Source organism: Microtus ochrogaster (assembly GCF_000317375.1).
Source record: "Microtus ochrogaster isolate Prairie Vole_2 chromosome 14 unlocalized genomic scaffold, MicOch1.0 chr14_random_1, whole genome shotgun sequence".
Classification (NCBI taxonomy): Eukaryota; Metazoa; Chordata; class Mammalia; order Rodentia; family Cricetidae; genus Microtus; species Microtus ochrogaster.
The window spans coordinates 9282523-9293809 of record NW_004949096.1 but is presented as its reverse complement, the minus strand read 5'-3'; the positions used below and the strand labels follow the sequence as shown (position 1 = coordinate 9293809).

At 44.4% G+C, this 11287-nt stretch overlaps 1 protein-coding gene across 1 annotated transcript in view; it reads left to right on the top strand.

The window, feature by feature from the left end:
- The first annotated feature begins 8809 nt into the window (after positions 1 to 8809).
- Positions 8810 to 11287, top strand: part of Traf6 (TNF receptor associated factor 6) — a 21799-nt gene continuing 19321 nt past the window's right edge. Inside the window, exon 1 of the mRNA XM_005364102.2 lies at positions 8810 to 8980. The gene's annotated coding sequence lies outside the window, so the exon portion shown is untranslated. The remainder of the gene's footprint in view (positions 8981 to 11287) is intronic.

Here is an 11287-nt window from a genome sequence, read left to right as displayed (position 1 = left end):
TACTCAAGATATGCCCTGCTGGCTTGTGCAGACAGTCTCTGCTTTCACTGTTTCAAAGACAGCACAACTGGCAGTCACTGGAAACCACACAAGTCACATTCTGGCATCTGAGAAATGACTCCGTGTATAAGGGCACTTGCTATGCAAACGTGAAGGTCCAAGTTCAGTGCCCAGGGACCACACAGGGGAAGGCAGCCTCACATGGCTATAAGTGCCTTTATCTCCAGGAGTGGGGAGCAGAAACAGAATCTTGGGAGCTTGCTTGTCTGCCAGGCTAGCCCAAAGTGAGCTTCTGGTTCAGTGAGAGGCTTTGTCTCAGGGCAATGGGGCAGGAATGAGAGCGAAAGGACATCTGATATCTTCCTCTGGTCTCTGCACACAAAGGCACTGACATGTACCACACACGTGCACACGTATACACACACACACACACACACACACACACACACACACACATGCACTTACCATTCACATATGCATGACCCAAATACCACACACACACACACACACACACATGCCATGTGGCTATAATATATAATTCAGACACTTCCATTGTTCAAACTGAATCAACCAAAAACTTACCAAAACCTCTTTTGTGTTATGCAGCTATCCATGTTGAAAATCTATTATGAGGGTTCCAGTGCTCTGAAAGACACAACAATATTGGATCAGTGGTCCCAAACATCCTGCAAACCTTAGACTGACTGACAGAACACAGTTTATTCCATGATAAACACTGGGAAGAAGCACACTGAATCATGACGCAGCCATGCAGAGCACTTTACAAATAGTCAGACGCAGTTCTGATGTGGACGGGGCAGAGACAGGGGTTCTCATCTTACTCAACTCGGCAGTGCATGAAGGAACGTATGCGTTGCTAAAACTAACTCAAAGGAGAACCAAAGAATGGAAGCCACCAGAGAAACGAAGAAAAGAAATGCCTGCCTAATAGACACAGGCCTAGTTAATATCCTACAGGGTGTCAACTACAGGTTTGGATGATTGTGTTTTTTTCCTAGGATGGCAAAAAGCTATAAGTAAATACCTAGCTTCGATGTCTGGTCTCTTAGAAAATATCACTAATAGCAAAGTCACAATCCTCTAATATGAAATACTAAATAGTTTTAAGTAAGTGTATCAAAAATGATATAATTTACTTCAAGTTTTGGTTGAATTATTTTAATGTTAGTAACTTTTAAAAAATATGTCCAAGGGGGAATGTACCAGAAATTGTAAGTATTTTTCATTTTGGTGAATGTGACCCTTGATTCTGTCAATTCAAAGCTCAAATTTATCCCCACCATGTACCAGAACACTAAGTTAGCTTACCGTATGCATACATAGATCAGACAAAAGCTATTCATTCACACCAGACCCATAACTCACAAGGAGAGCAGATACTCACATTCTCCCATGGTTGTATTCTTGCCCTCAAGGAAAGCAGTTAATTGGATCAATTTATCATCTTAATGTGGCTGGATGAATTGGGACGAATCTAGGGGGGAAAATTAGCTCTGATATAATGGAAATGTGCTTGCTCACCCACTCTTCCAAATGATAAAAGAAAGCAAGAGGGGAGAGGTAGGGAGGGAGGGGGAAGAAGGAAAAGAAATGAAAAAACAAAACAAAACACAAAACTCACCAGAGATTCTTTCTTGATTGTAAAGGGGAGAGAACATGTTCACAAAAGCCTCCTTTGTAGATTGTGATTTGAAGAAGAGATTCTTACACCTCAAATGAGAAAGGTTTGCCAGAGACATCTCATTGCCCTGGACACTTTGGGGAATTTGTCCTCTAAGATGTGACATTACTGCGGTTTGGGTGCTGTTTGTCCTCTTGAATTTACACTGAGCTTAATCCCCATTGTGAGTTTCCAGAGAAACAAGACAGTTAATTCGACTATGGTGTGAAAAGGCAGAATCATTTGGTTGGAGCCCTTGTGACTGGATTCTTGTGACTTTATGGGAGCACAATAAACTAGAAAACCCAAACAGACACACAGAAGTTCTGTCGTTTGCCATGTGATGCCATTTGCTACCTTTGGATTCTGCCAGAAAGGTAGTCATCACTTGATATGAATCCGCGAACTTCTGGAAGTGAGCGTTTAAGATGTCGCTTTCCTTTCTGATGTTACCAAGTCTCAAGTCCAGCAATAAAACACAAGCACAGAGAACAACTCAAAACTAAACTTGTGTCTGATAGAAGATCAGAGTCTGCTCTCAGACAGGACAGTTGCCCAAGGCAAAAACTCAGCTCTAAAACCCATTACTACTATCTGCGGCGTCTCCAGGAGCCTTCCTGTATGTGTCTGTGCCTCCTGCCTTCCCTTTGTCACCCCACCTCATGACTTCACGATCACTTTTCCCTCCTCTGCTCAGAGAACTTTGCCTCTTTTTAGTGGATATGGGGAAGGATGTGGAGGAGACAGGAGAATGGTAGGGGCTACCCTTTATCTTACTGTGTGTAAGATGCTTTTCCATAGTCCAAAGTCCCTTTTGAGGAATGTTCCTTGTGGTGCTTTGAATAGGAATGTCCCCCATAAACTCGTGTTTGAATGCTTGGCCCATAGCAAGTGGCACTATTAGGAAGTATGGCCTTGTTGGAATGGCTGTGGCCTTGTTGGAGGAAGAATGTCACTATTGGGGCAGGCTTTGCAGTCTTGGATTCTCATGCCTGGCCAGTGTGTCACATTCAGTTCCTGCTGCCTGAGGATCAAGATGTAGACTCCCTAATACCTCTCCAGCACCATGTCTGCCTGCATGCCACCATGTTCTCCACCATGACCATAATGGACTAAACCTCTGAACAAGTAAAATGTTTTTCTTTATAAGAGTTGCTGTGATTATCATGCCTCTTCACAACAATAGAAACCCAAGGACACTCTTTTGTGTTCTCTTTTGTGTTTACAGACTCACCGTTAACAAATGGGGAAGCCCATCAGTAGGTCACCATTTTTTCAATCATTAATGACATCAGGCTGTTGTAAGAAGCCACTTGTTTGTTTTCCCGGCTGTCCAGACTCCTGAAATAATCACACAGAAACTATATTATTTAAATCACTGCTTGGCCAATCACTAGCGTATTGCTAGTTAGCTCTTACATCTGGAATTAATCCATCTCCATTATTTTATATTTTACCATAAGGCTCGTGGCCTACTGGCAAGGTTTCAGCATGTCTGTCTCTGGTGGCGGTTCCATGGCTTCTCCTTGACTCTGCCCGCTTTCTCCCAGCATACAGTCTAGCTTTTCTGCCTAGATCTGTTCTTTCCTGTCACAGGCTCAAAGCAGTTCTTTGTTAATCAGTGGTAATTAATACAGAGGGGAATCCCACATCAATCAGGCCATCTCCCAAATGTCTGTCCTTGAAAATGGACAGGGGGAGATTTTGATGCCTGATGCCTCCTTCTCCCAACTTAACCCGCATGAATTTCTTTGCCCTTTTTCTAGCTCTAGTGTGGCCAAATCTCCCTCCAATGGGTTCATTCTTTCCTCGTGTGCAATTATATCAAACACTACCTTGTCTACTTTCTTCTTTCCCCGATTTGACCTGGGTAAGATTTTAACTCTTGTGTGCTTTTCTCCGTGTTGCATGGATCTGGTTTGACCTGGGTAAGATTTTAACTCTTATGTGCTTTTCTCCGTGTTGCATGGATCTGGTTGTATCTTCTCTCTGGCTATACTCTCCCTGCATGATACCTTCCTGTAAGCTAGGAGAAGGAGCTTGGGCAGAGCGCACTCTCAGCCCCTCTCCCAGCTTCAACCACATCAACTTTATCAATGCTGGGAAACAAATCAAGCTCACTTCATCTTAAGGCCCTGGCAGAAGCTGCTCCAGTACCTGGGTCCCTCTGCTTCAGTAGCTTTCCGTGAGGAAAATAAGCAGAATTTTAGTTCAACACTTAAACATGTTCTTCACAGATCACTGGGGTGACAGACAAGTGAGTAAAGTGCTTACCTCGCAGGCGTGAGGACTTGAATTCAGATCTCCCAGCATCCGCGAAGGAGAAGAAAAGCTGGACGTGGTTGCCTGTGCCTGTAATCCCACCACTCGAGCCACAGAAACAGGAGAATCCCTGGGACTCCGGCTAGCCCCTCTAGACCTATCAGTGAGATCCAGAGCTAGTGAAAGACTCTGTCCCAAAAAAATAAGGTGAAATGTGAGGATGGAGGCATGGCTCAAGCAGTTGAGAGCATTTTCCATTCATTCAGAAGGCCCAAGCTCAATTCCTAACACCCATATCAGATGCCCTCTTCTGGTTTCTGTGCATATGTGCACCCATGCGATGTATATTCATAAAAACTCACACACAAACACATAAATAAAATAAAATTGGTCATAAAAATATAAGGCTAGAGCAATTGACCCATCATTGACTCCTGACATTCACATCAATGAGAGAGTGTCTACACACACACACATATACACACACCACACTTTTCCTGCCTAGTTCTGTTCTTCCCTGTCATAGGCCCAAAGCAGTTCTTTATTCATTAACCAATAAAAGCAACACATAGACAGAAGGACCTCCCATACCATCCAGCCCCTTATTCCTATATAATCCAGCAATTTTGACAATGCACTGTCTTGATCCTTTGGTTCTTGGCTTCTCTCTTGATCTGCTTGCCTTCTCTCCTCTTCTCTCCCTCTTTTCATTTTCTTTCACTTCCCTGCCTCCTTTTAAAAAGAGAGTGAGCTTTCATTTCCCAGCCACCCAGACCCAAATAATCAAACAGAAACTATGTTAATTACAACACTGTTTGGCCAATGGATCAGGTTATTCCTAACTAGCTCTTAAATCTTAAATTAATGCATTTTTATTAATCTATGTATCACCACAAGGCTGTGGCTTACCAGAAACATTCCAATATCTTTCTCCTTCAGCAGCTATGTGGTGTCTCCTCGACTCTGCCTGCTCTCTCTCTCTCTCTCTCTCTCTCTCTCTCTCTCTCTCTCTCTCTCTCTGGATTTCCCACCTGGCTTTACTCTGCTAAGCCATTGACCAAAACAGCTTTGTTCATCAACCAATAAAAGCAACACATATACAGAAGGACATCCTATATCACCTCCTCGTAGCTCACTTTAGTCTCTACCCTTTCCGATGTCTTTGACTGTATTCTCCCTCATACCAACAATAAAACCTTCTCTTCAACCATATCTATGAGCAGGCATGTCCTCACTTTCGTTCAATATTAAACTAATAAATTATCTTAATTTTATAATTTAACTCTTCAAGATATCTTATTTTCAAATGTTTGAGAAATACTTTCACTATCTCAGCCCTATTGCCTGGATGGAGTATCCTATTTTCTTTATAAAACATTGTTTATTGTATTTTTACTGTGTTATTGTATAATTGTATTATTGTAATATCTGTGTGTATGCGTGCACACACATGCACACACACACATTCCACAGCACATGTTTGGAGATGATAGGACAACTTGAGTATTTTCTCTTCTTCCACCATGTGGGTCTGAAAATTGAACTCAGTTCACCAGGCTTGATGGCAAGTGCTTTTACCCACTAAACCACCTCATGAGCATGTTTTAAAAGGAATGAAAAAAATGACAACCTATGCATGTTATGGGACTATCCTTTTTACATGTTCAGTTTATTTGTACAATCAAATGAGGCATTTTCAGGTAGTAGTGCCTTAGAGAACCTGAGCACTGGGGTTGCTGTAAACATCAGGACCCTGCTCGTCAGCACATCTGGTTCCTCTGTCTGGATAGGACTTCTCAGTCAGCAGAGTGTATTCACTATGGTCTCATCTGAAACCACTTCAACCATGAGAAACATAAACAAGGCAGATTTTATTCAAATGTTATAGATGAGGTCACCTGATCAGGATCCAGTTTACTGATAAGCAAAGCCAGAAGTGCAACTTTGGCGTTCTGATTGCTCTGATCAGAAGACCGACTAAGAAGGAAATGTGTCTAACATGGACTGGATTATATTTCAGAAATCAACTACACCATCTCAATGGCTTCAAACAAAAGAATTGCTCACGTAAATCCAAAGTAGGGGTTAACCTTCCAAGGTGACTCCCCTCCACACAAGGCAAGGACTCACCTCTTCCTTCTAGAAGACTCTTCAGGGCCTCCAGGGTTGTGTTGGTTAACCTTGACTGTAAACTTGATACTTAGGAAACTAGTAATGATGCCATGAATTAGAATCTCAATCATGTACTGGGAGGGGGTAGTACTCTGGAAAGTGGGGTCTGGACGGAGAAGGTTGCTGATGAGGCTGAGAGGCCTGGCCTTAAGGTCAGTGTCTTGTGCTGACCCTTTCCCCTTCCTCTCCCTTCCTCCTCCTCCTTCCACTCCCCGTCTTCTGTACCATGAGCTGCTCACCCTGCACTCTGCCATGCACTCCTTGCCATGGACTTACAGGTCTGAAACAAGTAGCTAAGATTAAGTTTTTCCTGTTTAAGTTCTTTCAGACATGGATTTTGGCCACAGCCATACAACAGGAGCTAATAAGGTGGTCAAACACAGGCAGCAGAGCGGAAATCAAATGTGTTAGCCCCAAATGGCAAGCATCCTTCTCCATCACAGCTCGTGAGCCCTTTCTCACAGCCCTACTTGACTGCAAGCAGACAGAGATGTGTAAGTTTCCTGTGTCCGGGGCACAGGTGAGCTCAAGACTCTCTGTGTACAAAACTTAGTAAAGTATGTACAGGATTTATAGAAATAGGAAACTATTCTTGAGGTCCCTCAAGAACGCTTAGAAAAACAGTGTGAAGAAATAAGCACAAAACATCTGCTCTTTTTGAAAGCCTTTTGCTCGTTCTCTCCTATTCTTTTACTAGCTCACCTTGACAACACACCTGGTTGACAGAGACACCATCCCCCTTTTTATGGCTTAGGAAGTGGAAGATTGATAAGTAGCTAACGTGCCCAGAAGTCACACTAATAAACTGTCGAGGACTAGCCTCGACAAAAATACTTCTTACTAGGGTAGGGGCATGGGAATTTTAGAAATACAAGTAAAGAATATGAAGACGCATGAAAAATAATAAGACAGAAACCGTAGAAAAGTACGGGGAAGGTGTTCCAATGGTAACTGAAATCCTGAAAATTCCTGTGTTTATTTTTCCATAGCTTTTATACTCAGTGTAAATGAGGGGGTATCAAAAGACTTTATTAACATGATACAAAGGACAACTCAAACAGTCAATCACTTTAACACTTTGAGATAGCAAATCATTAGCATTCTGTTGTCTAGGTAGTGAAGCTGGAAGGTGCTTTAGATCCTGTAAGCTGAAGACCGCCCCTCCCCAGGTGACCTCATAGTTAAAAAAGAAGGAGCAGAAGTACAATTGCATATCCTGACCACCTGTCAGGATGACATGGACCTACTTGAATGAGCTGTTTTAATGTTAAAAGAAGCAAGCAATCACATCCTGAGTTGGGACCTGCAACTACACTTCGTCATTTTGAGTGAACTCCAAACTATCTGACCGACAGACAAGGTGAAAATAGGCACTCATTTTAGCGTCTCCACAGTAAATGGAGGAAATCTGATGCCCTTGTTCTTTCTTTCTCTGTCCTTCTTTTTAAGTGTGTGCGTGTGTGTGTGTGTGTGTGTGTGTGTGTGTGTGTACACACATGTGCATGTGCATGCCATTGTGTACACGTGTAGTTCCGAGGATAACTTTTGGGAATTGGTTCTCTTCTAAAATGTAGGTTCTGGAGTTCCAACTCCTAGCGTCAGGGTTAAAGGCTTGCTCGTTACCCACTGGACTGTCTGACCCTCTCCTCATCTCTTGGTTTTGTATAATGACCTGTTCTCCATCCCTCGGGAGCTTATGTAAGTGGACGAGGCAGCTGTGGAGGAGGATGCTCAGAGAGTAGCGTCGGCAGGCTCCTTTACTTCTTACACCGTAGGACGTGCTCACAGACGCTTCTGTGTAACTCTTTACACTTTTCAGGCCTTAACCAACCATTTCAACGCACGTTTTAAAGGGCAGGCTGAGTCTGAGTAGTGACAGATTCTTACGCTGGAAAGAATACGTTAGTTAAAATGTCAGCAAAAATGGGCATGCAGATTGTTCGTATTTATTGCACTATTATTTCCTATATAACTTTAAACCATTTATTTACGTGCATTTACTCACGTTACCTAGCAACGCGAATGTGAGATGAGAGAGTTGAAGCTTGCAAGTATAGATTAAATAACTTGATCTAACGTGACAAGACTTTGTGTGTGTGTGTGACAAGATTTATATAGGGGGAAAACTGGTTTTGAAAGCACACATCTAGTTTCAGGATGTGCGCACGGGACCCTACAATACCCTCCCTACCGAGTGGAGAAGATGAGTCAGATCTTCAGATGAGGGTGAAAACCTTTGGGCCATCTATCGCAGTGTGTCTGTTACAATTCGTAGATTCCATTTAAACTGGGAATTGAAAACGGCTTTCCCGTGACGATGCCGGAGAATGGGCTAGTGCAAATGCAGCAACTGTGAAGAAATTTTTCATGCATCGATGAGAGGAAGAACTACTTGATTAATTAATGTAGGGTTCTACCTACTGGTAGGAGTAAGGGTAAAACTGTAAAAAGTCTAAGAAAATATAATTTTGGATTGTTGCTATCATGCTAGCAAGGCTATTGATGCCCCATCACCATCAAATTTCTCATTTTAACACACACACACACCCCTTCAATCAGTTCAGAATTGCAAGGCGGGGTTGACAGCTGCAGGGTGGAGGACCGCGGCCAGGGGGCGCCCTCACTCCCGGGGCCGCTCTGTCTCGGGACGGGCTCCCCCTCCCCTCGCTGCTCCTGGCTGGCTGAGAAGGCGGAAGCAGCAGCGACAGCCGCGGCTGGGGCTGAGGCTCCGGCCGTCGGAGGACGCGGCGGCTGCTGCCCTCGAACCCGGAGTCTGGCGTCGGAATCAGTCGGTCTCGGAGCGCCGCGTGTGTTGGCGACCGGGAGCTTTCCCGTTCGACTGTGGCTTCTGTGCGTGGGCGAGCGGTGAGTGAGCGGCTTCGAACTTGGGTTCCGGCGGCCGTGGGCCCGGGAGCGTCACCCCGGCTCCCCGCGGGACGGGGACGTGTCGCCGCGCGCCCTCGCCTGCCACAGACCGGCGCCGCCCTTCCCTCGTCCCCGCAAGGTCCGGGACTCCGCCCCTCTCCCCTCCGGTGTGGGTGGCCCCAGGACCCCCGTCTCGGCGCGCAGCCGCCTCTGCCCTCGGTGCCCGGCGTCTAACAGGTGCCGGACGCGCCCGCAGCCCTCGCACAGGCCAGGGACGCCCTCGTGCCCTCCCCTGGCCGCTCTCGCCCCAAAGTCCTGGCCCGGCCCCGGCCTGGTCTGGGAGCCTCTCCCGCCGATCCTGCCCCTTCCCGGCTCACTGCATCCCACTTCCTCAGCCCGGCTGATCCTCACCTCGTGTTTCCCTGCCCAGGGAAGGAAATCGCCCGCTGGGTTTTCCCGTCCCTTCCAGCTTAAATTAAAAAGAAAAAAAATAAAACAAAAACCCTTCAAACTTCCAGAGTGCAGTGGGAAACTTTTTGTGTTCCCTGTTAAATTCGATAGAGGTCCTAAGCCATAAGTTAGAAAGAAAAGAAAAAAAAAGTTCGATGACACCCATGTTCCCCCCCCAACCCTGCTCTCTAGCGATTGTTCCAGACGCTGTGTCGATAAAACTGTTCCTAGTATTTGACTTCAGGGGAACTCCAGCTGAGACTTAGACCATCGCGTGTGGACAGAAAGCACCCAAAGCTTGGATGTATAGGATTTGCATGTGTCTCTGAGAGCAGGTAACTAGTCTGCTGCACAAGTCTAGAAACGAGAACAACTCTCACATCCAAAGTGTAGGCTTTGTGCCTTGAGCCGCTGGCGTTTCACACCTCCTTTGATGATGCTCCGAGGTAAAGGAGCTTTTTTTTTTTCCTTTTGGGGTTTGAGGTGGAGTGTAGATGGCTTGGTGTCATGTGACTCAAGGAAAGTGTTTGAACTATGGTTGTCCACATGATGCATACAAGAATCATATCTGAGATTCAGCCTTGATGCGCTGTATGTATGTGTATATATATGTATATATATATATATATATACATATATATATAGTTTCAAAATTACAGCCTTGTTTTTCTGTGATAATAAATTCTGCTGCTAAACCAAATTGGTCACTTGGTTTGTGTAAGAGATTGTCCAAAAATCCTTGGCTTTTCGAGGAGCAAACAATGCCTGGATAAGCAAAATCACTTTGAATTTGAGTTCAAAACTAAACTACAACCGTCAAATATTTTGTAGCATTTCTTAACCATTGTACCCCATTTGCAGGTCTTTGTATATTAAGAATGAGTTTGTTATTGTTTTGGTTTTATGTTGTTGTTTTTCAAGACAGGGTTTCTCTGTATAACAGGTCTGGCTATCCCCCCTCCCCCGCCCCCCAGCTCACTCTGTAGCCCAGGGTGGCCTTGAACTCACAGAGGTCCAACTGCCTCTACCTCCCAAGTGCTGAGATTATATTTATAGGTGTGGGCCACCACCACCCAGAAAGAATGGGTTTTTAAGGACTTGGCACACAGTTAGTAAAGAAATTTGGGTTTTGTGTTTACATAATTATTTAGTGTATTCCTGTGTGTGTATATCGGCCTTTGTGCCTAAGCTCACGTGTGGAAGTCACAGGATAAGTCACTTCTCTCCTTCCACCAGGTGAATCCCACCAGGTGAGTCCCTTGTAGAAAGTTAAGTAATTGTCAGTATTTTCTTTTATGTGGCCTTGATTTATGAATTACATGTTTACTTGTGTGTGCACCCCAGTTAACATAAAATGATGTATGCTTTCAAGAGGTAACATCCACATTTCCTAGCATAGCATTTGTCTTTGTGGGTCACCCTACCCTTCACGTAAGACATCTAACTTCATTGTCTTTGAATTATAATATATACCTAGGTACAGATTTGTAGATACAAGCCATGACTTCTGGTAAGGCTAATTTTATTACTTACTCACTGTGTAGTTGAGGTTAGTTGGTAATGGTTACCTCCGTGGCACTTCACTAAAGTGTGCCTTACTAGAGTCTCAGCAGCAAACAGGTTTGCAGTCGTGAGGTACAAGATAAAGAATGACCTAAATTTTATTCTGCCCTCTCTATCCTGGAGAAAGTCATCCAAATAACTAAAAACTATGTTGAGAAATACTTTGTAGCAAAGCGTAACTTACTGCAGTGACTCTGGAGTCTGCTTTTATAGCGGCTCGGCTCGTGGATTGCTCAGAGCACCGTGTTCTACACACACACACACACACACACACACACACACACACACACACAC